General features: G+C 44.7%; 1 protein-coding gene across 4 annotated transcripts in view; it reads right to left on the bottom strand.

The window, feature by feature from the left end:
* PHACTR1 (phosphatase and actin regulator 1) overlaps positions 1–27,112 on the bottom strand; it is a 562,751-nt gene that overhangs the window by 359,714 nt on the left and 175,925 nt on the right. The window lies entirely within an intron of this gene.

The following is a 27,112-nucleotide window of genomic DNA, read 5'->3' as shown; positions in this document are numbered from 1 at the left end:
AAAATTTTGGTCTGAAGAAGAGAAGATAGAAGGGAGCTGGCAAGTGTCCTGAAGTATATGAAATGTGGTCCTATGGAAAAGAGTCTGGACTTGTTCTGCCTCGCTGTGGGCGGGAAGTGTGATCAACGCATGGAGGGTATAGAGAGACAGAAATCATATAAGGAAGAATGTCCTAATTGTCAGCTGTGCAAAGGGAGAATCAGCTGTCTCTTGAAACAGGTAGTATCTGATCGCTGGGTTATGCGGGCTAAGCTGGAGATTTTGTAGGAATTACTCGAGTATCACGTGGATGACCGCACTGGTTGTCGTTCTGTGTTATGATAGAATAATTAAAACATGGCATCCATGTTCTATCATCCTAGCTTTCTGTATCTCAAAACAAAACAAACAAATAAACAAACAAACAAAAAACCTACCCAAAAAATCTAAATAAACTTGTCAGGGCCAGGGCACCAGGGTGGCTCAGTCAGTTAAGTCCTCTGCCTTCAGCTCAGGTCATGATCTCGGGGTCCTGGGATTGAGCCCCATGTCAAGTCCATGTCAGTGGAGAGTCTGCTTCTCCCTCTCTCTCTGCTCTCCCCACCACCACGCATGCTCTTGCTCTCTCTCTCTCTCAAAGAAATAAATAAAATCTTTAAAAAAAAAATGTCAGGACCTAGATTTCCTTGTATCACTATCCTCAGATGCTTGATACTAATTACTGAATGTTAAAGATTATCGACACTTGTTTTTACAAAGACAGTTACTGAATGTATGACATCGTTCCAGGAAGGTTTGTAACATACTTCAGCATTTAAGAATCTGATCCTGGCAAATGGTATTATTATTGCATGTTACTGGATATGTCCTCGTGATTCTTAAGGGTGGAATCGAAAAGAAGTTTCCACTTTCTTCCTTTCACCTTAAGGTGGCCGTGAGATTGTTGTTACGGTTTTTATTTTCACTTATAGTCTGGATTCATCCCCAAGTTTGATTGGGCCTTTTTGGTTTTTGCTAAGAGTTAGCTGCACATTTTGAGAAAAATAGGAATTTTTACAGTGGCATTTTTTAAGAAAGTTTTTTTTTACTTGAGAGAGAGGGAGCATGTGCGCAAGAGTGGGAGGGAGGGGCAGAGGGAGAGGGAGAAGCAGGCTGTCTGCAGAGCAGGGAGCCCAATGCCAGAGTCCATCTCAGGACCCTGAGATCCTGACCCGCGCTGAAGGCAGACACACTTAGCCCACTGAGCCACCCAGGCACCCCTGCTGTGACATTTCTAAAGGCCCATCACCACTCAAGATTTCATAAATTACATGATTTTATGTATGGATTATCCGTATTTTTGTTTCGTTGTTATTTTTCCTGCATCACTGTGGGAGAGAGAAAATGGTAAGAGGACCTGAGATGCTGGGTCATTATGCCGGCACAAAGCTAACTGATCATTTCCCCTCTCTTTATAAACTCCAGGTTTTACTGCAGCTGCCAATCCTTGCATGGCCCCAGATTAGGTGTATGTTACGCAGTCTCCTCATGAGTGTGATTTCTTATTATCTAAATAAACCCCAGAGGAAACCGGACTCACGTCCGTGTGAAAGGATCCTCTTAAAGATGATGATGAAACGTCGTGTGCGTAACCACTCATTTAGGCTGCAGATCAGGCAAGGCCCGTCAGACTGGGCTCAGGACAGAGAAACTGGCTTTCTGAGCCAAGTTCACGGTGGCGTGACTGAACAGAACACTAACAGCGTTTTCCCATCTTTCTAGTCCGTCTAGAAAAAGGCTGCTGCCGTACGGGAGAAACACATCTCAGAACACTGCCTTTGCCGGGTCCCCAGGCAAGGTACTCCGTCAGGAGGTGGCATTTCATATTCTGTTCATACTTGTTGTCCCCTAGGAACATGCGGCCCCTTTGTGTCACCCCCTATCAGTGTGACCTTAGTCTGACCTGCTGGAGATGCCCACTTAGTGTTCAGAGAAATCACTCAACAGAAACTGCTATGGAAGGGTCAGTATGGAAAGGCTTATGCATGGGAGCTGCTGGCAAGATAGGTTAGGACGGCTCTGATTTTAGGAGGTACCTGGAGTGTTCCCCCTGGTGCCAAATTTCTGAATGGTTCTATGCGGTACTAGTTAACATACTCCTTCATGCGGTGATTTGGGGTGCTTAGTACTTCTTTCCTCATGATGCCGCCATTAATAAATACTTATTAAATATAAATAAACATAGCAGAGTTCAGAGACTATTTTGGGCAGTATAACATAAGTGTGTCAGGGGGTCTACTAGCTAAACTAGTTGAAATCCAGATATGAAGACGAGAAGCAGAGTATATATATATATATATATTTAAAGATTTTATTTATTTATTTATTTATTTATTTGACAGAGAGAGAGAGAGAGAGATGACAAGTAGGCAGAGAGGCAGGCAGAGAGGGAGGGGGAAGCAGGCTCCCCGCTGAGCAGAGAGCCCAATGCGGGGCTCGATCCCAGGACCCTGAGATCATAACCAGAGCTGAGGGCAGAGGCTTAACCCACTGAGCCACCCAGCACCCCAAAGTATGTATATTTTAAATATTATTGTCTCTCTCTCTCTCTCTAATCTAATCTATTATTTTATCTCCTCAAAATAATCTCTTAGGCCTAAATCTGGAAGAAGAGTGTCCAACTGGAGCCTACTGGTTTCATTACCATTTTACTTACTTTCGTACTTACTTATTTATTTAGAGAGCACATGTGCAGGAGCAGGGAGGGAGAAAGGAGAGAGAGAGGCAGAATCCCAAGAAGGTTCCACACCTAGCACGGAGCCAGACGTGGGGCTCAAACTCATGAACCCGAGGTCATGACTAGAGCCAAAATCAAGAGTCAGATGCCCACATGACTAAACCACCCGGGCGTCCCTCATTACCATTTCTAAAAAATGACTATATCAGCAAAAGGGAGAGAGTAAGCAAGAAGATTTAAAAAAAAAAAACAAAAACGAATTGAGAATAGAGAAATCGAGAATTTCCTTTGTTCAGCCCTGAGAAGATTCTCGAACCAGCTGGCTTACAGAAGCAATTTACCCATAAAGTGGACAGGGATGCATCAAACTGGCCTAGCTTGACACCACCGGCCATGAAGGGGTTTCTAGTAACAGATCTTCATAATCTGTCATGTTCGCCAAGCAACTTGGAGGTTACAATTTGGCTTCTTCTAGAAATATCCTCTGAAAGAGAGAAAAATCACTGGCTCTCCCCTCCCTTCGAACTACCATTTCAAATATTAATTGCAGACCTACTTACTCTGTCCCAGGGTTCCAGGATTGGGAGTTCAGCTCAAGATTTACATTCTGAATGTGGATATTGACCTCAATATAAAGAATTGATTAAGGATGGGGGAGGATTGAGTCAGGATATCAGAGAGTAGAACCACAGTCTAGATGAGAGACGGTAAGAGTCTGTGTGTGCAGAGGCAGAGGGGAAAACGGGTTGAGAATGGGGAGCATATTAAGAAGATGGAATTAGGAGGGTCTGGTCACTATGGAAATATACACGCAGGGAGGTTTCAAGGAGTTTCTCAGATTCTTCTGTAAGTTTGGTATTAGCCTGACTTGGAGATATTGATAATGCTTGAATGAATTAGGGAAAAACAGTTCCTGAACTTTCAGAACTGAGGACCATCGTTAGTGACCTTTCTAAGGTCATTCTATCCTGTTAGAGTGTATCTGAGTGCCAGGAAACACAACACCTTTCAGCCCAAATCACGATATAGGAATACAAATACGCTATCAACTCCTCACAGAAGTCTTATATGGTGAAGAGCACAAAAATGAAATTGCTTGTAATTTTCCGCCTATCTCCTTCTTCCCCATCTTCCCTGGAGAAATAACAAACTCAGGCTAAACAGGTTTGGCTAATGTTATTTGTATTTTATTAAACTGTAATTCTTTTTCTGAGATACTAGTTGTAGGAGCTACTAAGAATTTTCTCAGGCAGCTGAATCACCACAGAGAATTTTGTGATGTTGCAGAAACAGTCCATGGCTCACAGAAGGGAAATGTGTCAGTAGTTGAATGAATTTTCAAAAGGGAAGAGCAGCCAACTATCTAATAGTTAATTTTTCTATTGGATCTTCATTTTTTGCTTAGTGGAAATATTGCAATTTTGAGGGAGGGACAAGAGAAACGCTATAATAACACTCCTCCTGGTAATGCTCATCTCTTAATTCGTCTGCCCCCGATTTCTATGTCATGGGGACTGATCTTCCCCTCTTCTTGTGGTTCTGGTGGGCCTGTCCATCAGTGGTGGAGCCAAGGGTCAATCAGAAAAGCTCATGTCTCCAGACAGAGTGATTGTTCCAGAGTGGCCCAATTGGTCCAGAGTGGCCAGCGAGGGCCAATTAGAGTTCTTTTTGGGACTTGAAAGGTTGGTTCCCTGACAGTTTCCTTTTCAGAGACCATGAGCTATATTCTCTTGGGGCTTTGGGTCTGTCAGAGCCCAGCTTCCCCTGTGCGGAGACAGAACCTACCAGAGAATGAAGGCAACATAACTGAGAGACGAGGAGACCCAGCTAGAGGCTTAATCACATCAGTTGAGGGTCTGCATTCGTTCTCCCCTATTACTACTCCTTGAGCCAATAAAATCTTCTTTTTATAAAGTTTAGATTTGAAAGGAAAGAATACTGACGAATTAGATATCCTGAGTTGAACTCAAAGCTATGATATACAGATTATCTGACAGAAGGAAATATTTTAGTTGATCATCAATAGCACTTTCCATTTTAAGATCAGAAAGCATCTTTAAACATAAAGTTTTTGGAAGGGGAAAAAGTCAACCCCTGTGTAGTTTAACTAGATGATAATGGGAGGTGAGAACACTGGAACACCACGTTTATGTAGAATTTAAGTCAAATGTCAATTCTGCAATGCTTTGATGTCCCTCTTAAAATTCAATAGTCTATGGTTGAAAACCACTGAACATAAGGAGTAATATATTTTTAAATCAATCTGACTACGTGGTTAAAACCAGAGCTGTCAACAGGCCAACTCTCTGGGAATTATTTTACTTGGAACACGACTGACATTTCCACTCTTCTATCTTATATACAGACAATGACAGGCAAAAAAAGCCTACCTTAACTAGTCTATTAAATATGGAAAAGGGAGAGAAAAGGGAAGCTTGCAAATTAATTTTAACTGTGTTGTAGAACTTAAAAAGACAGAAATGATATTAGCCGTTAATTATCCAACTTCTTTAACATACTATGTCAGGGTATTATCACACATATTTCCTGGGGAATTTAATTATTAAGAAGTTGCCAGGTAGGAACAGTCTAAACCCCTATTATCCGAATAAAATCTTCAATGTAAGTTAGGTAACTACAGGCTTACCCTAATACTTTGAAGATGAAACAATATTAAGTCATATGTTTATCATATGAAATTGGCAAACTCCTTCCCACTCACCCAACATTCTGTCTCTGGGCAGGTAATTCCTATCTACCCTTATCATCACCTGCTTTGGATGTGCTCTAAGGCTCTCTTTCTCCAGAGCCTGGGTTAGCGACTTTTCTCCAGTACGTACCCATATGGGGTCACATGTCACATTAAACTGTCACTGTTCCTCCGTTAGACTGGGAGCAACTTGATGCAACGATTGTGTCATGCTCATTTCTGGATCCCAGAAGAATACACAGTTCCTGGCACATAGATGATGTTCAATAAATGATGTAATAATTTATTATGTAAATTACTATGTGATAAATTCTTCATTTTATGAGTGCGGATTAGACACCACGCTTTGGGAGGGAGACTTTAGAATCAGCATCGAAGATCTTACTTAAAAGATATCCAACACACCCAATTAAATAGAGTTTAAGGACAAGAACGTGCACTCAAATAAAAATGTACTTCAGTGGTTCTTTATCACCAAACTTATGACCTACCAGAGTCCAGGGACACGATTGTACACACCTGTCAGGTCAGTAGCTCTCAGCCCTGGATGGTCCCCTAGAATCCTCTGGGGCAACTGTAGGACCATATAGATACCTCATTCCCATTTAGATCGGGCTCTCTGAGGATGGGTATGAAACATCAGAGTTTTTCAAAGGTTCAGTAGGTGATGTCAACATTTAGCCAAGGATTGAGAACTATGGAATTAGCTAACAGGCAGGACCACTTTCTCCTATCCGGTTGGCTTTCCCATTTTTTCTACAGAAGTGACTGGGATCAGGACCTAACACATAGCCTATGTACAGGGACTCATTGTATGCCAGACATGGACATCTATCATCTCAACAAAACCTCAGTTGTTCTGGTTCATACACAAGATTGAGGCTCCAGGGGCTTAGGAAACAGCAGAACCTGGTTGGGAGCCAGCTCTCTCTCAGTAGCCAGACCGTGTCCTTTCTAGGATCCTTATACTGGGCTGGTTGGATGGGAGGCTGATTACTCTGGACTTAGACCTGGTCAGTGACCTCTGGGTATATAATTGGCTTGCTCTACAGATAATGAACTATTTATCCTTCCCCAGGTCAAAGAGATGTCAGGAGATAAAGACGGAAAGGCGTAATGTCAGATGTGATTCTCATGCCAGGGAAACTATTGTTGGGAGTAGCTTCCATAAAAGAAGCCAGTTAAACAGACAAACTAACAAACAACCCAAAGCAAAAATTAAAATTCAAATAGCTTCTATAGTTCATTTATGAATTCATATGCATGTTTTACTCATTCGACAAACATAAAAGAAATGTCTTCTCTGTTCCAGATTCTCCAGTATGTACTGGGATATGAGAAAGAAAGGCTTGATTATCCCCTCAATCTTAAGATGGATGTAAGTATTCTGCTAAAGTGATAAACAAACTTCCCATTTAAAAAGAGTCAATCATCATATGGTTTCACTTACTTGTGGAGCATAACAAATATCATGGAGGACATAGGGAGTTGGAGAGGAGAAGGGAGTTGGGGGAAATTGGAAGGGGAGGTGAATCATGAGAGACCATGGACTCTGAAAAACAATCTGAGGGGAATGAAGTGGTGGGGGGGTGGGAGGTTGGGGTACCAGGTGGTGGGTATTATAGAGGGCACAGATTGCATGGAGCACTGGGTGTGGTGAAAAAATAATAAATACTGTTATGCTGAAAATAAATAAATTTAATTAAAAAAATATTTTTGAAGGTTAAAGACAGGATTTTAAGTTTTCAGAAAGTTACCCCCTTAAAAAGATGTTACATTATAAAACATGTGGTACTATCAGGAAATAAGAAGGAACCAAAAATCCATGGATATTACAGCTGGATTCTTGATCTATTTAGAACTGTTTAGGAATGTTAATAGGCCAAAATCTTTCTTAATTTACCCTGGGCGTTTCCCATATTTTGAAACTCAGTTGGTGGAAAAATACTACTATGGCCAGTGATTTAAAAACCATTTTATTTTCTATGACTTCAAGGGTAGAGCCGTATTTCTTATCTTTAATAAAATAATTAAAACCCCATTTCACTTGTATTTCCTAATAATTACGTACAGAGTTCTACCGGGGAAGGCCGAGAACTCCCCTGGGGCAAAGGAGAAGGAGCTGAGAACCAGCCAACAGGGAAGCTTGGAGAACGGTACTCGCTGTACGCATTCTTAAATAGCAAGGAAGAAACAGAATTAACGTGAAGTAGGACGGAGTCGAGTCCCCTTGCCCTTGTAAGGAAGTGAAATCTGTTTAAGTTTTCACTTAACCTCTGAGAGAAAGGTCACTTCTGGTCATGCTGACCCTCTGGTTGATTCAATCGTAGCAATGCTAGCTAAGGGCCGTTCTGGCGGCCAGAACGTTTGCTTCTTGGCTGTGGGTTCGTGGCCTGGCTCTTCTTTAACCACACCCTCCTTTACCAGGTAGTTGTGTCTGGCACTGCGCCAACGGCTTTCCTTATCCTGATTCATTTGATCCTCACAGCAGCTCTTGAAGATAGCCCCATTTTACATAAGGAACCAAGGCACAGAGTGATGAAGGCAATGACCAGTGATTAAGGCTGAGGGTTGAGCGCAGGGGCTCTTGTTCCAGAACCCATGTTCTTCAGGGTGGATGCCTGCTTCCCCTCATCCATAGCTCCTCACCTCTCTTTGCCTCAAACCTGTAAGCTGAAAGAGCTACGGGGGCTCTGTTCAGGGCATGCAGAGCTTGCAGAGACAAGCAGTCACGGGGAACCTGCTGGGTCTGGAAACATGGAGCTATGGTCCTCAGGAAGCCCAGAGTTCTCTCTGCCTGGGCTGCTCGTAGTGACCTGCTGGGATGGGTGACACGGGCTTCTGTGGCTCTGGTCAAAGTGTGGATTGTCCATCCTGTCTAGTGAGAAGCTGCATGTTCCACAGGCCAGACCTGCCTTCTCAGGGAGAGCTGACTGACTGAATTAGGGCCCCAAAGGAAGAAGCAGTACTCTGGGCAGAGAAAACCGAGGTCTGAGTGCCTCAACCCATGGAAGATGTGTGGAGAAGTAATTTGTAGAGAAATAAGAGACAGATAAGGACATCTTGGACTCTGGTTGATGGAGCTGAAACTGTGCTCGCCAGAGGGGATCTTTGGGAAGAGGTTACTGAATGGGAGTGACAGGAAGATTATTAAGAAACCTGCTATTACAGCAGGGTTTCTAAACTCAGCTTTGTTCACATTTTGGGCTGGGTAACGTCTGTTGTGTCTGGGGACTGTCCTGTGCATTATAGGGCCCTGGGCGCATTCTTGGCTTTTATCCCCTAAACGCCAGTGGCACGCCCCCCCCCCCCCAGTTGGGATAACCAACACTGTCTCCAGGCATTGCCAAACGCCCCCTGTGAAGGACAAAAATGCCCCCACCCATCCCTGCCGCTTTGTTGAAAACCACTGTGTGCCAACAGGCACATTGGAGGTGAATTTCTGGAGACTTTAGTCTTTCTAAGGTCTAGATTATCTTTCCTGTCTTAGGTTGTGCAAAAAGGAGATTGATACAAAAACTCCTGAAATTTCCTTTTCATTTTTTCCCCTCCTTCCGTTCCTCCTTTTCCCCCCTTTGGATTCGTTTTTCTTTTCCTTCCTTCCTTTCTTCCTTCTTTCCTGCCTTCTTAACATAATTACCATCTTCTAGAGAGGATATAAGAGGAATCTCTTGTCCACAGGCCTCCTGAACTTCACTTTCCATCAAGGCCAAGAGCAGCTGTCCCTTTGAAGTTATCTATAAGAATGTTTTCGGTGCGGATATATACATACTCTTGCAAAATGACTATTATAGGCAGAAAGCAGTATCCAAGATCCCATTCCTTAACTCACTTCCTGACTCAATGTTTTTTATTTCTTTGCTCATGAGGAAACTAAGGGAAGGAGAGCAACCAGCAGGGGCCCCTGCTGCTCTGATCTTCTCTCCAGGGAGGGCCCACCCTGGGGATGAAGGGGAGTCTCGTGCTCACCTTCAAAGTGCACGCCATCCTGCCCATTGTGTTTCTCAGTGTATCTCTTGAATTGCTCTTTGTAAAATAAGAGGAAAAAAAAAACAACTTAAAAATAAAATCAAAAGATAATATTTGTCTGAATAATAAAAGAAGTAGCCAAAAAGGCTTAAATGTCAAGTAAAATGTCAAATTAAAATAAAACACACACACACACACACACACACACACACACACACACACACAGGAGTCAGGAATAATGAATGAGGGGAGGGTAGATAAAGTAAAAATAAAACAAAGACTAATTCACAGCCAAGAGCCAAACTCCAGAAAGTGGACTTTAATAGAAAAGAATTGGCAAAATATTAAAAAATAAGAGATGAGGATACAAAAGTGCAAATAATTTAATTGACCAAGAAACTGAAAGCTTTCAGTGAAAACACGAGTGGGAGTAAAAGTAAGGCTAAAATAAAAATAAATCACTGGATGATATTATCAGCTTAGAAAAAAAATTATGAGGGAAAAGGAAGTAGTCAAAAATAATTAGTAGAAAGTAAAACAACGAAGTAAAAACAAAGAATGGGGAAGGGCTTAATACAAATAAAAAATGATCAAAAATATTTCTTAAAAAAATAATTCAAGCAATTGAAGAGACTAATTAACTTGAAGAAGAAAAACCTGTGAGTTGACACAGTGAGGCAAGGCAGCGTCAGACCAGCGCCGGGGTGGCTGGTGCGTCAGAGATAGGGTTTCCAGAGAAAAGAAAATATTTGCCAAATATCTGCTAAATCTGGCACCCAGGTCTTAAAGAGAAGCAGTGGGCAGAGGTGGTCCCCTGGTCTGGTCTAGAAGGGGGCTGGACTGCATGTTCTGGGGGGATAGGCAATGCCACCAGGAAGCCCGTTCAAGTTCTCCGCTGGAGGGACGCAAGACCCCATCACAGGGCCTGGACCTCCCATCCCATCAATGCGCAGGTGTGGCACTGCAGTTTCTTGACCAGTGGCGACATCACACACTTGCCTCCTGGGTTTTCAACTACTCTTTCTCCTCTGGAAAATCTGAATTGATCTGAACCCAGAATACCCTGTAGGGTTGGTCCCAAAACATTTCTTAGAGAATTTTTTTTTTTTCACATTTAAGCTATTCTTCATTCATCCAGAAGAGGGCGCAGGCAAACGCGTGTTGATCGGAGAACAAGGAAATGTTAGCGGCTCCTTCTACGAGGTACAGGGAAGGGAAGGGAAGGGAGGGACATCCGAAGGGGGAGAATTCAGAAAGGGAGATGAACCATGAGACTATGGACCCGGGGAAACGAACTGAGGGTCTCAGAAAGAAGGGGGTGAGGGGAGGGGTTAGCAGGGCGATGGCTGTTAAGGAGGGCATGTGTTGTGAAGAGCATTGGGTGTTATACGTAACTAATGGATCATTGAATGCCACATCAAAAACTAATGATGGGGGCGCCTGGGTGGCTCAGTGGGTTAAAGCCTCTGCCTTCGGCTCAGGTCATGATCTCAGGGTCCTGGGATCAAGCTCCACATCGGGCTCTCTGCTCAGCAGGGAGACTGCTTCCCTTCCTCTCTCTCTCTGCCTGCCTCTCTGCCTACTTGTGATCTCTCTCTGTGAAATAAATAAAGAAAATCTTAAAAAACAAAAAGAATGATGTACTACACAGTGGCTAACGGAACATAATTTTAAAAACTGCAAAATAAAAAAAACGTGAATATCAGAATTTTAGGAACACTTGCAGGTATCTGCATACAGATAACACCTTTCCATTTTAGTTTCATTCCCTTGGACAAATTACACTTGATCTTAGCCAAAAGGCCGAGAAGCGATTCTCTTGGACAAATTAAAAGAACCATACTAGTTGGACTACTTAAACAGTTTATGGCATGCAGATATGACTAAAGATCCCATTAACTAGGCTGATAGGTAAAGGGCTTGTTATCTTCCTTCTGGGGGTGATTTTATGACTTCAGTGCCTTAAAGTGATTGCTTCCATTCCTATTCCCCCATACTATCCCTGTACTAGAAAAGTAAAATCATGCTGCATTTATTCATTTGATGTCTATTCATCACTTACTGTTTGCCAGGTAATTGACAGATGTTGTGAGCATGTGATGAATAAGATTCAGACTCTGCCATTATGGAATTTACAATCTTCTTTAGAGCAAGAAGGTAACAGACATATACATGGGCTGTTTCAGTGTGCTGTAATGGGTGATGGGTTAGAAGTACACACAGGTGCTCTGGGAGAAGATAAGAAGCCACCCTCGCAGCCTCGAGGGGCTCCAGAAGGTTTTTCTGGGGAGGCTGTATGAGGATATGTAGATGATGATGAGGCAAAACAGTGGGGTAGCTGGGTGGGAGGTGTGATTCAAGCCCAGGGAGCAGCATATGCAAAGGGCTCGGGGTCGGACACAGCAAGGCAGGCACCCCAGTCCTGTGCTGTGCAGGGGAGCTGGCGGACATGGAAGGGTGGAAAGGTGAGGAGGGGAGGGCAGAGGGAACCTTACGGAGCCCATGCTGAGGCGGCGTATGCGGAAAGTGACGGGAGGTCCTGACAGCAGGGAAGGATTGCAGTATAGACAGAGTTCTGGCTGGAGCGGGGAGAGTGGGTCAGTGTGCCTTGTCAGGGTGGGGGGGTGTTGGATCCCTGTGAAGGACCATGCAGGCTGCCTGAGTAAACCCATAGAAGCCCCTCTCGGCTGAATGTTCGTGTCCCTTCTCTGGTTGATCCCTGACCCAGACTCAGATGTTGAAAGCTAATCTTCGATTCAATGACGTTTAGAGGTGGAAGTCTTTGGGTGAGGGTGCGACCCTTGTGAATGGGATCCATGCCCTTATAAAGCAGATCCCAGAGAGCTTCCTCATCTCCTTTTGTCATGAACGGCTGTAGTGTGGACCAGGAAGCAGGTTCTCACCAGACAGAAATCTGCCGGCACCGTGACCTTGGACTCGCCAGCCTCCAGAATTCTGAGAGATACATTTCCGTTGTTGATAAGTTACACATATGGGTCATCTGTCCTAGCAGCCAGAAGGGACGGAGACCGTAGCCAAGATTGAAAGTGGTGACGTGTCTGAGACATTTAGGAAGTAGATTTGATGGATGTAGTGGCTCGGTCCTCCAGAGTGATGGCCAGGTTTCTGGTTTGGCACAGGGGCTCTGGCCTCCTGGAGACACACAGAATATATGTTGCCTTTGTCATAGACGTGAGAACATGGAAGTTGCTGAGGGTGAGTGTTAGGGCTGAGCTCCGGACGTGCTGCGATTGTGGGGTCCGCTGGGCACGTGGTTTCAGGGTTCAGGAGAACGATTAGGGGATCGGGGTGGGAGTAGTTTCGAGAGTTCACAGCTGGTATTTGGAAGCGTGGAATTGGGTGGGTCCCACGGCGGAGACGCTACAGAGAGCAGAGGGAAGGGTTGAGAGCAGGGCAGGGCCTAACCACAAGGTGTAGGGGAACCAAGGAGGCAAAAAAGGACCCAGGAATGGCCAGAGAAGTAGGAGAAAGATCCCGAGAGAATGAGGTGTCCTGAAGTCAAGGAAAATGGCGTGTCGAGGAGAGAGATACCCACAGAGCTAAACACTACCCGAAAAGTCAAGTGAGGTAAAGACGGCAAAGTTCCAAAGTTTGTTTTGGAACAAACACATTTTTGTCCTTTTGGCTGGAGAGATTTCAGTGGAGTGATAGAGGCCGAAGCCAGAGAGAGGATATAAGTAAGTGTAAGTGGGGAAAAGGACACTAACAGTGAGCTGACCTGTGCGTGTGTGTACGCACACACGTGATATGTGTGTATGCATGCACATGTGTGTGTGTACACACGCACGTGTATGTGTGTGTGTGTTTGGGTGACAGCCCCTGGCAATCATAACAGGGAGTGGGATTGAAGGAGGCTTTATTTTCCTGCCTGGGAGGAACCGGGCACGTTTAATGCCAATGGAAATATTCTGGCAAGAGAGGTCGTGAACTATTTTCCATGTCCCTTATGTAACAAAGGGACACTGAAACCAAGGGTTTGATGATGATCCTTTTACTATCCATTTAAATCAGGTGTGCTTTCAGAAAGGTCTCCTAAAAGAACGTATGTGATCATCTCGATTTGCGAACGTTGGAAGCCAACGTTTCTACACCTGCTGCTGACCCAGGGAGCAGATGGAGACGGAATTCATCGTCACCGCAAACTGCTCTCAGGCGGGCACGCTGGGAACTTAAACCTCTACATCAAGAAGACTTCATAGAACTTTTGGTTCCTTCACTTCGAATTCTGCCCTTAACACACTGGAGAAAGACGCAAACCTGACCTTTCTCGTTCTCCAGGGATCCCCCCCGCCAAGCCAAGCCCTCCCAAAATTGCAGCCGCGATACTCAAAAGACGAAAAAGAACCGCACAGATCAAAACCAATTGCGTGGGAAGAGAAACATATAAGGAACTGTCACTTCACTGCAGTTTTAAAAATGAGACGTTTTATTCCCCAAAGAAATATGGCTAGAGCTGTTTTTGGCACTCGAGAACGTTTTTCTGTTGTTTACTTTTATTTTTAACTAGAATCTCCTGGGGAGCAGGGACTACATCCAATGCCTGAGCTCCTTTCGGGCCCATGGGACTGTCTGGCATTTTGGTCCCATGTGAAGCATTTAATTGCACCTTGGGGGGTGGCGGGTTGCGGGGTAAGGGATCTGGGCATGCTCCGTTCAGACGGCATTGCTCAGACGTCTGGAACATGCGAAAGGAGAGCAAACAGTAATCAGGCTAAGGAATTCTCGAAGGAATATGATTCTCCCAGTCTGAAGAATCCGGGAGAAGCTCCTTCATCAATCTCCCAAATGGTGCTCAACCAATGACAAAGCATATATGTAGTTCCAAAGTCAATTTCCTCCACCGGGCAACTGGAGCCCGTTTTAATACCTGCGCCTGGTTATAAGGATAATGGCTGCTAATGGGTTTGCTGTATTAGAACAGAGAGAGACATCATCCTGGCTTTGTGTGCACAAGGATCAGGGGTGCTCTATGTACAGTCATTACGGTATTGGCAAGTTGTCTACATAGATGGTCCCTCTGCTCGCATTACTTACGTTGTTAATTCCCAGAAATAGCCCTGAGGGGTTCCAATTAGCCTGAGGATGCAGAGTGTCTAAGCAGCTAGGATAGTATGTTCATCCTGACCACGCACACTCAAGAAGGGCTTCTTTACCGGGGCTGTTTCCCCTCTTGGGAGGATCTCCCTGACATGAAATCTGGGGGTAACTCCATAGAAAGTAGAGTTTCTCTACCCTGGCTGCACTTCGACTTACCCTGGAATTCTGGAAAATAATGTGAGTGAGACCCCCCCCCCCCCGCCCCGGAGACCAGTTAAGTCAGAATCTCTGGGGGGCGGGGACCCAGGGCCTCCCTAGTTCTAAAATTTCCCCACGTGATTCTAACTTGCAGACAGACCTGAGGATCACAGATTACAGTTCTGAGGGAGAGGATGTCACATTGGTCTTGTTCTGATGCATAAAATTTGCACAAACACGGCAATCTCCTATATCAGAGCTTGTGTTTTATCTGGCAAGAGGTCACTAACATTGCTGTGGCTGGCTTCTAATCACCAGGTTGACAGAGGGACCCCTCTACTGTGACACTAAACGGTAAAACTCACACAACTCCACTGTCTTCGCTTTTTGTAGTTTTGTTAATCATAAAGTAGAAAGAATCCTGATATCGGATGAGAGTAGGTGAGTTGAATAGAGGATATCCCCAAAGTGAAATTGTAGGCAGGTATTTAAAGCAATTATGCACATTGCTTATTCATATTCATTTAACAACTATTTCCATTTTTTAGGTTTCTTTTTTCTTTTCCAAGTTTTTATTTAAATTCTAGTTAGTTAACGTACAGTGTTTCAAGCGTAGAATGTAGTGATTCATCACTGGGATAGGACACCCAGTGCTCAAGACAGCAAATGCCCTCTTTAATGCCCGTCACCCATCCAACCCACCCCTTCCATCAACCCTCAGTTTGTTCTCTACCATTAAGAGTCTCTATGGGGGGCTCCTGGGGGGCTCAGTGGGTTAAAGCCTCTGCTTTTGGCTCAGGTCATGATCCCAGGGTCCTGGGATCGAGCCCCCCACACCCCGCCTGCCTCTCTGCCTACTTGTGATCTCTGTCTTTCAAATAAATAAATAAAACCTGAAAAAAAAGTCTCTTATGGTTTTCTTCCCCCTCTTTTTTCCTTTCCATATGTTCATCTGTTTTGTTACTTAAATTCCACATGACTGAAATCATAGGGCATTTGTCTTTCTCTGTTTCACTTAGCACAATACCCTCTAGCTCCATCCATATGGTTGCCAATGACAAGACTGCATTCTTTTTGATGGCCGAGTAATATTCCATTGACACATATACCACATCATGATCTGTTCATTTATCAGTGGATGCTTGGGTTGCTTCCATACCTTGGCTACTACAAATAATGCTGCAAGAAACCTAGGGGGCTAGTATCTTTTTGAATCAGCATTCTTTCGGTAAATGTCTAGTAGTGCAATAGCTGGGTCATGGGGTAGTTCTATCTTTAACTTTTTGAGGAACCTCCGTACTGCTCTCCAGAGTGGCTGCACCAGTTTGTGTTCCCCCCAACAGTGTAAGACGTATTTAACAGCTACTTTCAGAGGACCCTTCAGGGTCTAGGCTCTAGGTTCTAGACTCCAGGACTCTAGCAGCAAACAAGGAAGAGGTTTTCACAGCTTTCTGAAAGGAAGTTTAAAAAGAACACGCATAGAATGATACCACTTTTGTGACACAGATGCATAAAAACATGGATGATATACATCAAAATAACATCAAAATAACTATCTCAACAGTTATCTCGTTGTGATGCAATGAAAGACAATTTTAACTTTCACTTTTTGGATTCTTTTCCTACTCTGGGCACTTGTCATTCATGTAATTTTGTGTATGTAAGATAGATATTCCATTCCGTTTCTCGGATGCTCCATAGCTCTCTGACTTGTCAGAGAGTAGGACTTGTCTCCCTGTCATGGGGTGGGGGACAGCGCCGCTGGCTGCAACATCAGCTAGAAGCTGCACAAGGTCAACAGCAACCTGGCAAAGCAAACCTGACTGGTGAGGTTTAAAGCATATTCAGTCGTAATTACAATAATACTCTTGGGCTTTCTTCCTCTTCATCAGCTTGATTTTCTATGCGAGGACCCGAGACAGGGGCTCAAAAAGTTCGTTGGTAAGCGACAGCGTGATCACAAGGCGGGTTAACCTGTGGGGAATCACTCACATGCAATATTAAAAGTAGCCGCGAGATGGCGATAGAGTTTAAAAAGTGAAGTAGGGAATTTCAAGAAAAAACCCCACAGGTCAGGAATGGAAGATGTGCCGGGTGCAAATCGCCATTACAGGGGGCTGAGGGCGCAGGCTATCTCCCACCTGCGGAGCCTCCGTCCCTTGACCCTGCTCCGTAGCCAGGGGGTTGAAATGTTGGTTCCAAGTGACTGATGTTTCCACGGTGCAGCTGAAGAGGCCCAGGGGCACAGCGGGCCACCAGGGGGAGAGACGGTGGTCCCCAAATGCAAGTTCTTAAAGTCATACATCTAACAATGAAAGGGTCACAGAGCTAGCATGCATGGACCTAGAACCGTCCACGGATTAGCTAGCTCGTTTACGATGTATCTTGCTGCTTCACAAATTTTCCAGCTATTCTGTTGTTATTATTGCGGTAGCAATCTCTGTCGAGAATCTGGAGCCGTAGGGTGGGCAGGAGAATCTTAGGCAGCAATAGTCTCCTGCTGACGAATGAGTGTTTATTGAAAATTTGCTGCTCTCCTTGACTCTGATTTTGGATTTTAATTCATAGCATTGGATGCAAAGATTACAGGCGCTGGAGTCAGACAGCCCTGAGTTTGGCTCCAACTTTGCACAGGACTCTGTTCCCTTTTGAGCTCCTGGCATTCTCACCTGTCCAGCGGCGCCTACGGGAGGAGTTGGGGTGATCGTGTTTATAAAGCGGTCAGCGTATAGAGAGGCTGGAATAATGGGATTTCCCTTCCTTTCCAGTCCCATTTTTAGCCACATTACTGGCCTCTGAGTGTCAAGACTCAGTACGTTTTCCTCTCCCTCTTAACCCTCTGGAAGCCTCTATCCTCCTTCTTTGGCTTAAGAAATCCTAGCATTACCTCAAAGCCTGGTTCCAAAGCCTGTTTCTTCCTCATAGCCCATCACCCGTCCCTAAACAGCCTTCTAATGAAACCTACTCTCCTTTGCTATTGCCATTCACTTGACTCGTAAAACTTGTCCTACTCAGTGCTGGTAGTTCCCCCAACTCCACCCCCATTGTGGATTCCTTGAGGACACAGGTCATGATGATGTCTCAGCGCCTCATATCTGACCAAGCAGAAGGAAGAACTTCGATTAGTCACACTACCCTGAAAAGGAAGAATATGTCTGAGATGGTGACGACCATCGCTTCTGCTCTGCTTTGCCATTAACTCAAGATACAGTCAAAGAAAACGAAACGTTGTAAGAGACCGTATTATTTTCATCACCAAAGTGGGCTCTGCATATGAGGATTTTGCAACCAAGTCCCCAAACCTCCCACGTAACTATAAATCCATATGGGTGTGTATGTCTCACTGCTTCCTTCTGACAGACCCAGAGCATTTCTCTCCTAATTCCATCCAGATTTGAAGAGCCACTATCCAGGCAAGAGAAGTTATGCATGTGTAGCATATTATTTGCATAAGGTGAAGCTCACATTAAATATATTAAATCATAAATGAGCTGGACACTGTCCCAGGCTTTTCAGTTTTTACCATGAGGACCATTTTCTCTAATGTGCTCCTTTGGCAAAGACTATTCACTTTGACAAGATGGTGCAAAGTAAGCAAAACTTCGTGCCCGCTCCCATCCTTTGGGTGACAATGGAAGAGGAGTTCCATTTTTCAGGACTTTGTTGGGACAGGTTGAGGGTTCCTGGGGAGCACTACAACATTCATATATTCAATATGAATTTTTAGCATACTCATTTAATAAGCTAGTAGTTTTATAGGAAAAACGTGTTTCTCATGCAGACACTGAATTCTACTTGGGCGTGATGGTGGAAGAGCTAACAGAAGCCCTGTGGGTATTATCTCATTTGATCCTCCCAACACCCTAAAAAGCAGGTCTATTGTTATGCCCTTTTTACAGATGACACTTAGGGAGTAAGTGGCCTGCTGAGGGTTACACAGCCAGCAGGTGGATGGAATTCACGCCCAGTTTGATTTGGGGGTTAACTATTATTTATGTGCCAAATCCTGAAAGGCGTTTGGTAAAACCAGATTCTTTTTGTCTCAGTTTTATAATCCAATCAAGGACGGGTTGCATGTTTATACAGACTCTGAAAAATGTGGTCAGGGGGGCACAAATTCTGTAACAGGAGCATCAGGCCTTTCAGGAACTTTGTAGGAGGAACAGGGGAACCAGGAAGGCTTTTTGAGAGCGGTGTAATTACAGGATGAAAGGCAGGAGTTATTAGGTTTGTCCATCAGAAGGCTCTAACTTAGGTAGCACCCTGAAATTTCAGTTCTTTCTTTCTTCATGAAAATGCATCCGTTTCTCAAGCCATGTAAGGACACCATCATTTTTGTAATAAAATCAAATTGTTAGGGGAGTCTCCATTGACTTTGGCATTCAGCTCACATTTGAGGAACCCAGGGGAAGAAGGGCACTTAAAAAGATTAGGGGTAAGGTATGGATTAAATGACAAGGAACATCATTGCCACCCTCTTGAGCTCAATAACACGATCCGTAAACGGAAGGGGCAGTGCCTAGTTCTCCATACTGATCACCCAAGTGTCACACGATGATATTGGAAATGCTGATTTTTGCTTTTTCCAGGGGGAAATTGGTACCACTTTGGAAAGTGTTCTTTACTCAAACCTGAGGAAGGAAGGCTTCTAGTTGCATATGTAGAGTGCAAAATGATTTTTAAAATAATTTTTTGTTTAAAAAGTAAAACGATGAAGGAAGTGAACCAGTCATCTACAAAAGTCTTTCAATGTTCTATGGCAAAGGAAGGAAGATAGGTATGCCCTTTGTCATTTAAGGACTTGCTGAACGTCCACATCATTGTTGGTGGCTGCGATAGAACAGCGAACAGAAGAGACAAAGGCAGTTGGACTCATAAGCTTAGGAGAGAGAGTGGAAGACAGCTTTTGAACAGTAAAGAGAGTAGGCAAATTATTATGAAAGTTTATTGGTGACAAAGTGCTATTTGTAAAAAGAACGAGCAGAGAGCAGGGTCAGAAGGACCCCAAGTGTTGGGGCCATTTTCCTGGTCACACATGGGACGGCCATACTTGAGTAAGTGAGGGACCCGACCAAGCAGATGTCCAGGGGAAGAACATTTCAGGCAAAAGGAAGAGGATGCCTGGAGCGAAGGCCCTAAGATGGCAGCGTATCTGGTTCCACGGAAAAGGAGGGCAATGAAGCCGGAGCAGAGTGAGTGAAGGAGGAGGGAGAAGGACATGGGGGTATCGGGGCCCAGACCAGGAAGGACCTTGTAGGCGATCGCAGGGGACTGCTCTGAATGAAAAGGGAGCCCTTGCAGCTTTGGGGAAGAGGAGGTTACACCGCCTGATGTCTGATTTCAAGGGCTCACGCAGGCTGCCTACTGAGAAAAGCAGGCGAGGAGGGCGTAAGTGGGAGGGCGGTCCGGGGAGTGGGGCAGGATCCCAGGTGATCTGAGGGGACTTGGACGCGGTGGTAGCAATGAAGGCAGAGAAACTGGCAAGAGGGACCTTCATAGGTGGGACCACGTGTTTGTAAGATTCCCCCCAACAAAGCTCACCTCTAATTAAGCTCTGCTAGTCTGGGAATAGTTAACATTTAAAAAAAAAAAGAGAGAGAGAGAGAGAGAAATTGTGGGGCATCTGGGTGGCTCAGTTGGTTGAGCATCTGTCTTCGGCTCCGGTCATGATCTGAGGGTTCTGGGATCGAGCCCCGAGTCGGGCTCCCTGCTCAGCGGGGAGCCTGTTTCTCCCTCTGCCTCTCACCCCTTCTAGTGATCTCTCTCTCTCTCTCTCTCATGCTCTATATCAAATAAATAAAATCTTAAAAAAAAAAAGAAATGGAACTACAAAAAAAAGAAAGAAAGAAAGAAAGAAAGAAAGAAACTGAGCCACAAAAAAAAAAAAAAAAGAGAGAGAGAGAGAAAGAGAAACTGAATTACAAGAGTTTTGCTGTAATCATATTTCAAGTCTATCTTTCAGTTATCTGATTTATTAAAAGAATGCATTGGTGAAAAAAAGAACTTTAGATGCATCAAAATGGCACTGGGTAACGCTAAAACACTGGCTAAAGGAAGCCTGTTTGGCTCATCAGTAAATCTTACTCGCTGCCATCTGCTCCCAGATGTCCCAGAAATTTGAGAGAAGGCTGACAAAACCACTTCGATTTCTTTCCAGGCCTCCAACGTACAAAGTGGAAGAGTTCTGGAACCCTGGTGTCAGATTAACATTTATTCCAAGCATCACAATTTCTTGACATTTGTAATTCTCCAAGCATGCCCTGGCTGGTATGCATTTGATCATTAAAAGTCGTTGTGATAGATAGAGATAGAAATATAGATACAGCGAGTCACAGAGACTTTCTGAAGGTACTGGAATCCAGTAACTATCTGCTTTCCACACCCTTTGTCTGTGCGAAAGACACTTGATGTCTTTGACCTTGATGTGACCTGCTGTGGACAATGAAATATGATTGAGTACAACATACATCTCATGAGGCCAAAGCTAGAAGAGGCATTGTATGTTCCCCCACCTGCTGTTTTCCTCTCATTAGACTGGTTTGCACCAGAGAGATCCCTCCAGCATGAGTTCTGAAATAGAGACACATAGGACAGAACCATAGCTGGCGAGAGAGCCCACACATCACACGAGTGAGAAGCAAATGTTGCAAAGTATTGAAATGTTGGAGCTGTTACCGCAGCAGAGCTAATACAAAGTCATTCTGCATGGGTGCATTTTCTAACTAGCAGAAGGGTTTATTTCGTAGAGGGAAAATCTAATTAAAAACATACTTTTTTGGGCTCCTGGGTGGCTCAGTCATTAAGCATCTGCCTTCAGGCTCAGGTCATGATCCCAGGGTCCTGGGATCGAGCCCTTCTCCCTCTCCCTCTGCCGCTCATCCCTGCTCTTGCCCTTGCTCTCACTCTCTCTCGCTCCCAATGAATAAATAAAGTGATCTTAAAATAAAAATAAAAACATACTTTACTTATCAAAACTGTATTACTCAACGCATGGCCTTTAGAAAGAGTTAAATACGATTCCTTTCTAATGATCTTAGGTTTTTTGACATTTATGATTAATTATAAAATGCTAGTCTAGATATAGTTTATCAAAATTTGGATTTCTGGGGGCACCTGGGTGGCTCAGTTGGTTGGACGACTGCCTTCCGCTCAGGTCATGATCCTGGAGTCTCCGGATCAAGTCCCGCCTCCGGCTCCCTGCTCGACGGAGAGTCTGCTTCTCCTACTGACCTTTCTCCACTCATTCTCATTCTCTGTCTCTCTCTCAAATAAATAAATAAATAAATATCTTTTAAAAAATTAAAAAAAATTTGGATTTCTGTTTAAAACTTTTCTACTAAATGCCATGTTTCTTAAGATTGGGAATAGCGCTGTACCCGTCTTTGCGTCCCCGGCTCCTAGAATGATGTCTGGCACACAATGGACTCTACTAGTTCTTGTTGGTACATGTGGCTATGTGAAGCCCCTGGGGGATTACTGCTTCTGTGACTGAAAGGTGATATTCCATGGGTGGGCGCTGGTGGATGGCAGGGGTCAGTGATGGATTGGAGGAGGAAGACTGGGCATTTAGCTTGGCTGACAGTCTGGTGCTGGCCAGGAAGATTCGGAGGGGAAGGAAGAACAGAAGAGCTTGTGAGCTGCATGTCACAGTTCAGAGGACTCAGCAGAAAGTAGTGACCTATTATTATTATTATTTTTTAAAGAGGTATTTATTTGAGAGAGCGAGCGAGCGAGCGAGCAGGGGGAAGGCCAAGAGGAGAGAGAGAGAGAGAGAAGCAGACTCCCTGCTGAGCACAGTTTGATGTGGGGCTCGATCTCATGACCCTGAGATCATGCCCTGAGCTGAAATCAAGAGTCTGATGCTTACCCGACTGAGCCCCCCAGGCGCCCCGAAAGCAGGGATTTATAAAGCTTCTAATACTGTTAGCCATCCTCCCTACGGTTCTCAGGCACCCGTGTCCTGGCACGCAAGTCCCATCTATTCCCCTGTTGGTGCGTGGTCAAAGGAGCCGAGAACCCTAAGAGGAGGGGGACAGGTGGTGTTGAGTTCGGCGGGCTCAGGAGAGGCCCTGACTCCCCAAACTCAGGAGGGCTGGCAAGCTAGAGGAAAAGGGGACATCCTGGTGCTGGCCGACTGAGTGGGACTGCATGTGGCTGGCGGAAAAGTCTCCTGCTCATAAAAAGAGAAGGAGAACGTAAAGGCGAAGGTGAAAGAGAAGAAGCCATCTTATCCCATGGCTCCGCACACTGCTCTGAAACCAACAGACTCCCTTCGGGACGCCATGCTTGGAACCAGACTCTTTGGCCTCATGATCTACATTCCCTTATTCCTCCCTCTACTGGTTTTTTTGTTTGTTTTTAAGTGACAGCTAAAGCATTATTTGGCTCTGCCTTCCTTAAGTTCCCCCCTGCCTCAGAATGGTGACTCACCCCAGCAGGGCAAGCACCAGATATGAATAATGACTGAGCAAGTGTCCGCTCACCCCTCCGCCCTGCCCCCTCCCTCTACACCAAGCACTGTCGGAAGCTGTTCCCCAGCTCTCTCTTTGGGTTGTCTGCTTGGATCCATGTTGTTTGCAATTCATCCTGGTAACTGGAGCCCTATACTGTTATGGCTTTTGGCCTCAATGGCTCACTTAACTTTAAAGCTAGGATTTCAGTTCCCTGAGGAAGGCTGGCTAGCCATCTTTCCTCTTTCTCCTTTGCTTCCCCAGCAAAGCACTGTTGGGGGAATCGTAGGTGTAGCCTTCGAGAGCCGAAATTCTGCATGGCCCTGTGGAAGTTCCTTCCTCGGCCTACTTCTCTCAGTTATTCATCTGTGAAATGGGCAGAAAAATACTACCTCCCAAGAGTTTTAACATAAAAAAAAAGTATTTAAAGTGGTTAGTGCCAAAAGCATTCAGTAAGGACGTTTATAATATTAGAAACTATTATTGAGATACTTGTCTTTAATATGGGAATTGCTAAGTACTAAGAGTGTCCTTTTTTTAAAATAAAGATTTTATTTATTTATTTGACACACACAGAGAGAGAGACCACAGGTAGGCAGAGTAGCAGGCAGAGAGAGAGGGGGAAGCAGGCTCCCTGCTGAGCAGAGAGCACAAACAGGGCTCGATCCCAGGACCCTGGGATCATGACCTGAGCCAAAGGCAGAGGCTTAACCCACTGAGCCACCCAGGTGCCCCTAAGAGTGCCTTTTTAACTTGCAAGCATTTTTCTTCATTTTCAGGAATGTGTAAGTTTTTGCCATTTGAATGTGTTTTTTAGCAATAGGACAAAAAATTTAATGTGAGGACTATACATTCCTGTGATTTGTTTCATCACAATGCAACAACGATCCAATATTGTACAGTCACAGTAGAATCGGAGAACTCGTTTTCATTTCATTAAGCTTCCTTGGACAGGGTTTTAAATGGTCAGTTGTGTTCTTATACCCTACTTCCTGTATTCTTGTCACCAGATGAGAGCCTCACTCGTTCTTCATGTCGTCAGAGTGTAGATAATGAGCACTATCTTCCCTCAGAATAAAGCCACAGAAGTGGCTGTGTCACAGTGAGGGACATGCTCAAACATCTTTCTGGTGAAATGATTCATAAAATGAACCCTTTGAAGGGAGTGGCACAGAGACAGAAAGAAAATGGAGCTCTGCCATTTCTAAAGCCAGACTACAATTTAAAACTTCAAAGTGAAATAAACAGGCCAAGTCTCCAACATCCCCTGTCCTACCTTACTAGAAAAGCAATTTTCCAGATAATGGGAATTCTCTGATCAAAGACATGCAGGCACTTCCCTTTAAAGGGGTCAAGTGATAAATGTCTACATAAAAATGACCGAATTAATAAATCCCTCAGCATTTCGAGAACCTGCAAGGGATTTGGACAGATGCTTGTGGGTAGCCCTCCCAACACAACCCTCTCAAAAGGCACCTGAGGAACATGGAGTCAGATATGAGTGTCTCTTCACCGTATTTCTGTCTGGTCTGGACTCAGGGAGAGTCCAGGAACCCTTCCTGCATGCCACAGAAAGGTGGGTGTGGTAACCTTACTTCAATCTGTAGATTTGAGCAAACCTTAGCCATGCCCTTGGATGTGCACTGTCTCCAGGTGAGTCCCAAGGGGATGATGTTAGAATCACTAGACCTCACGAGGGCTTTCCACAGTACAGAAGCTCCTATTCATCCTTCAGAACCCTACTCCGCCATGCCTGGGTGGGTCATCCCATTAAGTGACTGACTCTTGGTTTCAGCTCAGGTCGTGATTTCTGGGTCATAAGAGCGAGTCCCAAGTTGGGCTCTGCACTTAACACCAAGTCTGCTTGAGATTCTCTCTCTCTCTCTCTCTCCTTCTGGCCCTCCCCACTGCTCTCTCTCGAAAATAAACAAATCTTCAAAAAAAAAAAAAAAGGTACTCTGATCACTGTTTGATTATCCAGGACAGCCCAGTGGTCCCTTTATCTGGCACTCTTATTAGAATATGTTAAGCCATCCAGTAATTACTTATGATTAGTATTTCTTTTATAAAACTGAGTCACTAGAGAGAAGGGATCTGTGTGTATGTGTGTGTACAGTGTGCACAGTACCCGGGAATGATAGGGCTTCAGTGGGGAATGAATGAATGAATGAATGAATGGCATACTGGTGCCATGTTAAGGTGTAAGAAATCCTAAGAACTCAACAGTCTAATGCTGTGATTTTTCTGGAATAAGTCACAGTGCTCATCTCTGGGTATATATAATTTCTTTAATGAAAGTTTGTGCTAATTTACAAATGTACAAAAAGAAATGAAAATGGAAATAAAATCCATAAAGATTTACTGCACAGAGCACTGTGCCAGGTACTGGAAGATAAAAAGGGTTTGGAGTAGGTCCTGCCCTTATGATCTGCTGTGGGAATGTGTGCCTGTTGGCGTGTGTGTGTGTGTGTGTGTGTTTGTGTGTGTGTGCAGAGATGAAAGCGTGTGTGTCCTATATTCTTAACCGGACAGTACTTGATGAAACCAAAGGAAAGTGCAAGCGAAAAGAGCATGGTGATATGCAGGAAGACAGAAAAAGGAAGAGAAATAGGAGTCCATCAACTCCAGGCCTCAGCTTCACCAACCTGCCCCAGCTGTCACTTGGGATGGGAGGAGGACACAAGAGGACCAGCCCATCTCCAGAGAGCATGAAACTTGGGGAAGGCAACTCCCTCGGGGCCTGGGGTTTGGGGCATGTCTTCATTTCTTCTTCTCTGCTGTGTGATTTTTTTTTTTTTTTAATCTTATAACTTTTTTTTTTTTTTTTAAAGCTTGATGTTCTTGTTTTGATATATTTAGGCTGTGTGCCATGGACCAGGCTCCCCCTTAGGCAGGGGCTGGGGCGGGGGTCCCCCTGCCAAGCGCCATCTCCGTAAATCTGATTTATCACTTGGGGAACCTGTGTGGACCCTGCTGTTGGCAGCAGTATCCCGCTAGAGTCATTAAGCCTCCTGCTGGTCCAATGCCTCCTCCAAACAGGTGCTTTCAAAGGCCTTTGCGTGAGGTTCCAGGAGACCCATTAATCACCTCTCAATGGGTGTGCACAAAGCTGTCTTGTTACATCTGGGATAATAAAATCACTTTCAAGCGTTACTATATCAGCTCAGATTCATTTATAACATACTTCTAAGTGCCCTCAGCACCTTCTTATTCTACTGAAAACTTCACCAGGAAGGCAAGAGACCGGGAGCACCCCATTTTCCCGGGTTGGCTGCTGGGGTAAGGGTCTTGCTTCAACCAGGGGGTTGGCCGATACGGCCACAAGAGCCCGAATACTTCTCTCTCCTTCTTCTATTTTCACTATTGTCATCTTTCTCTAATGTTCTCCATTTGCGTTAGATGCTCCATTTTGCACCTAAGTTGATTTTAAGCAGATGTAAAGATCTTTCCCTGTGGCAAAGGCATTAGTATCTGTTTTCATGTACTCTTGAATTTCTCTTCTTAGGTTTGAGGTTACGACCCTACGGTAATGTGGTCACAAGTCATCACAAAGTCATTCTGTGGATTCTGGTCGCCGATGTCATGAACCTGCTCATCCGTTGGCCTCCCATTGAGGACAGACATCCATCCTCTCCTTAGTATATCCCTTTTCTGGAGCACTTTGGGTCTCCTCCTTGTCATGCCGAATTCTCTCCTACAGAGGACCTACTCTCTCTTACATTCTTCTCCCCTTGAACTACCGTCTTACTTCTCAACCACCCCATTTCAAGATTTCCAGGGCTTGCAGGGAGCGGTACCTCTCTCCCTCCATCATCCTTCTCTCGGGCTGGAGCTCACGGGCCCAGAGGAGCCCCCTCCCCCAGCAAATGCTTCCTTATTAGATTTTAGTTTCCCTCCTGTCTCTGTAGCACTTGGCCATGTTGGATTTTTTTCTCTTTCTTCCTCTCTTCCTTCTTCCTTCTTGCTTCCTTCCCTCCCTTCATCTTTTTCTCCCCCACCTTCTTTCTGATACACCGTCTGCCCTTGGACTTC

The sequence above is a fragment of the Mustela nivalis genome, assembly GCF_964662115.1.
Source record: "Mustela nivalis genome assembly, chromosome: 5".
Taxonomy (NCBI): domain Eukaryota; kingdom Metazoa; phylum Chordata; class Mammalia; order Carnivora; family Mustelidae; genus Mustela; species Mustela nivalis.
This window is presented reverse-complemented; position numbering and strand designations above follow the sequence as displayed.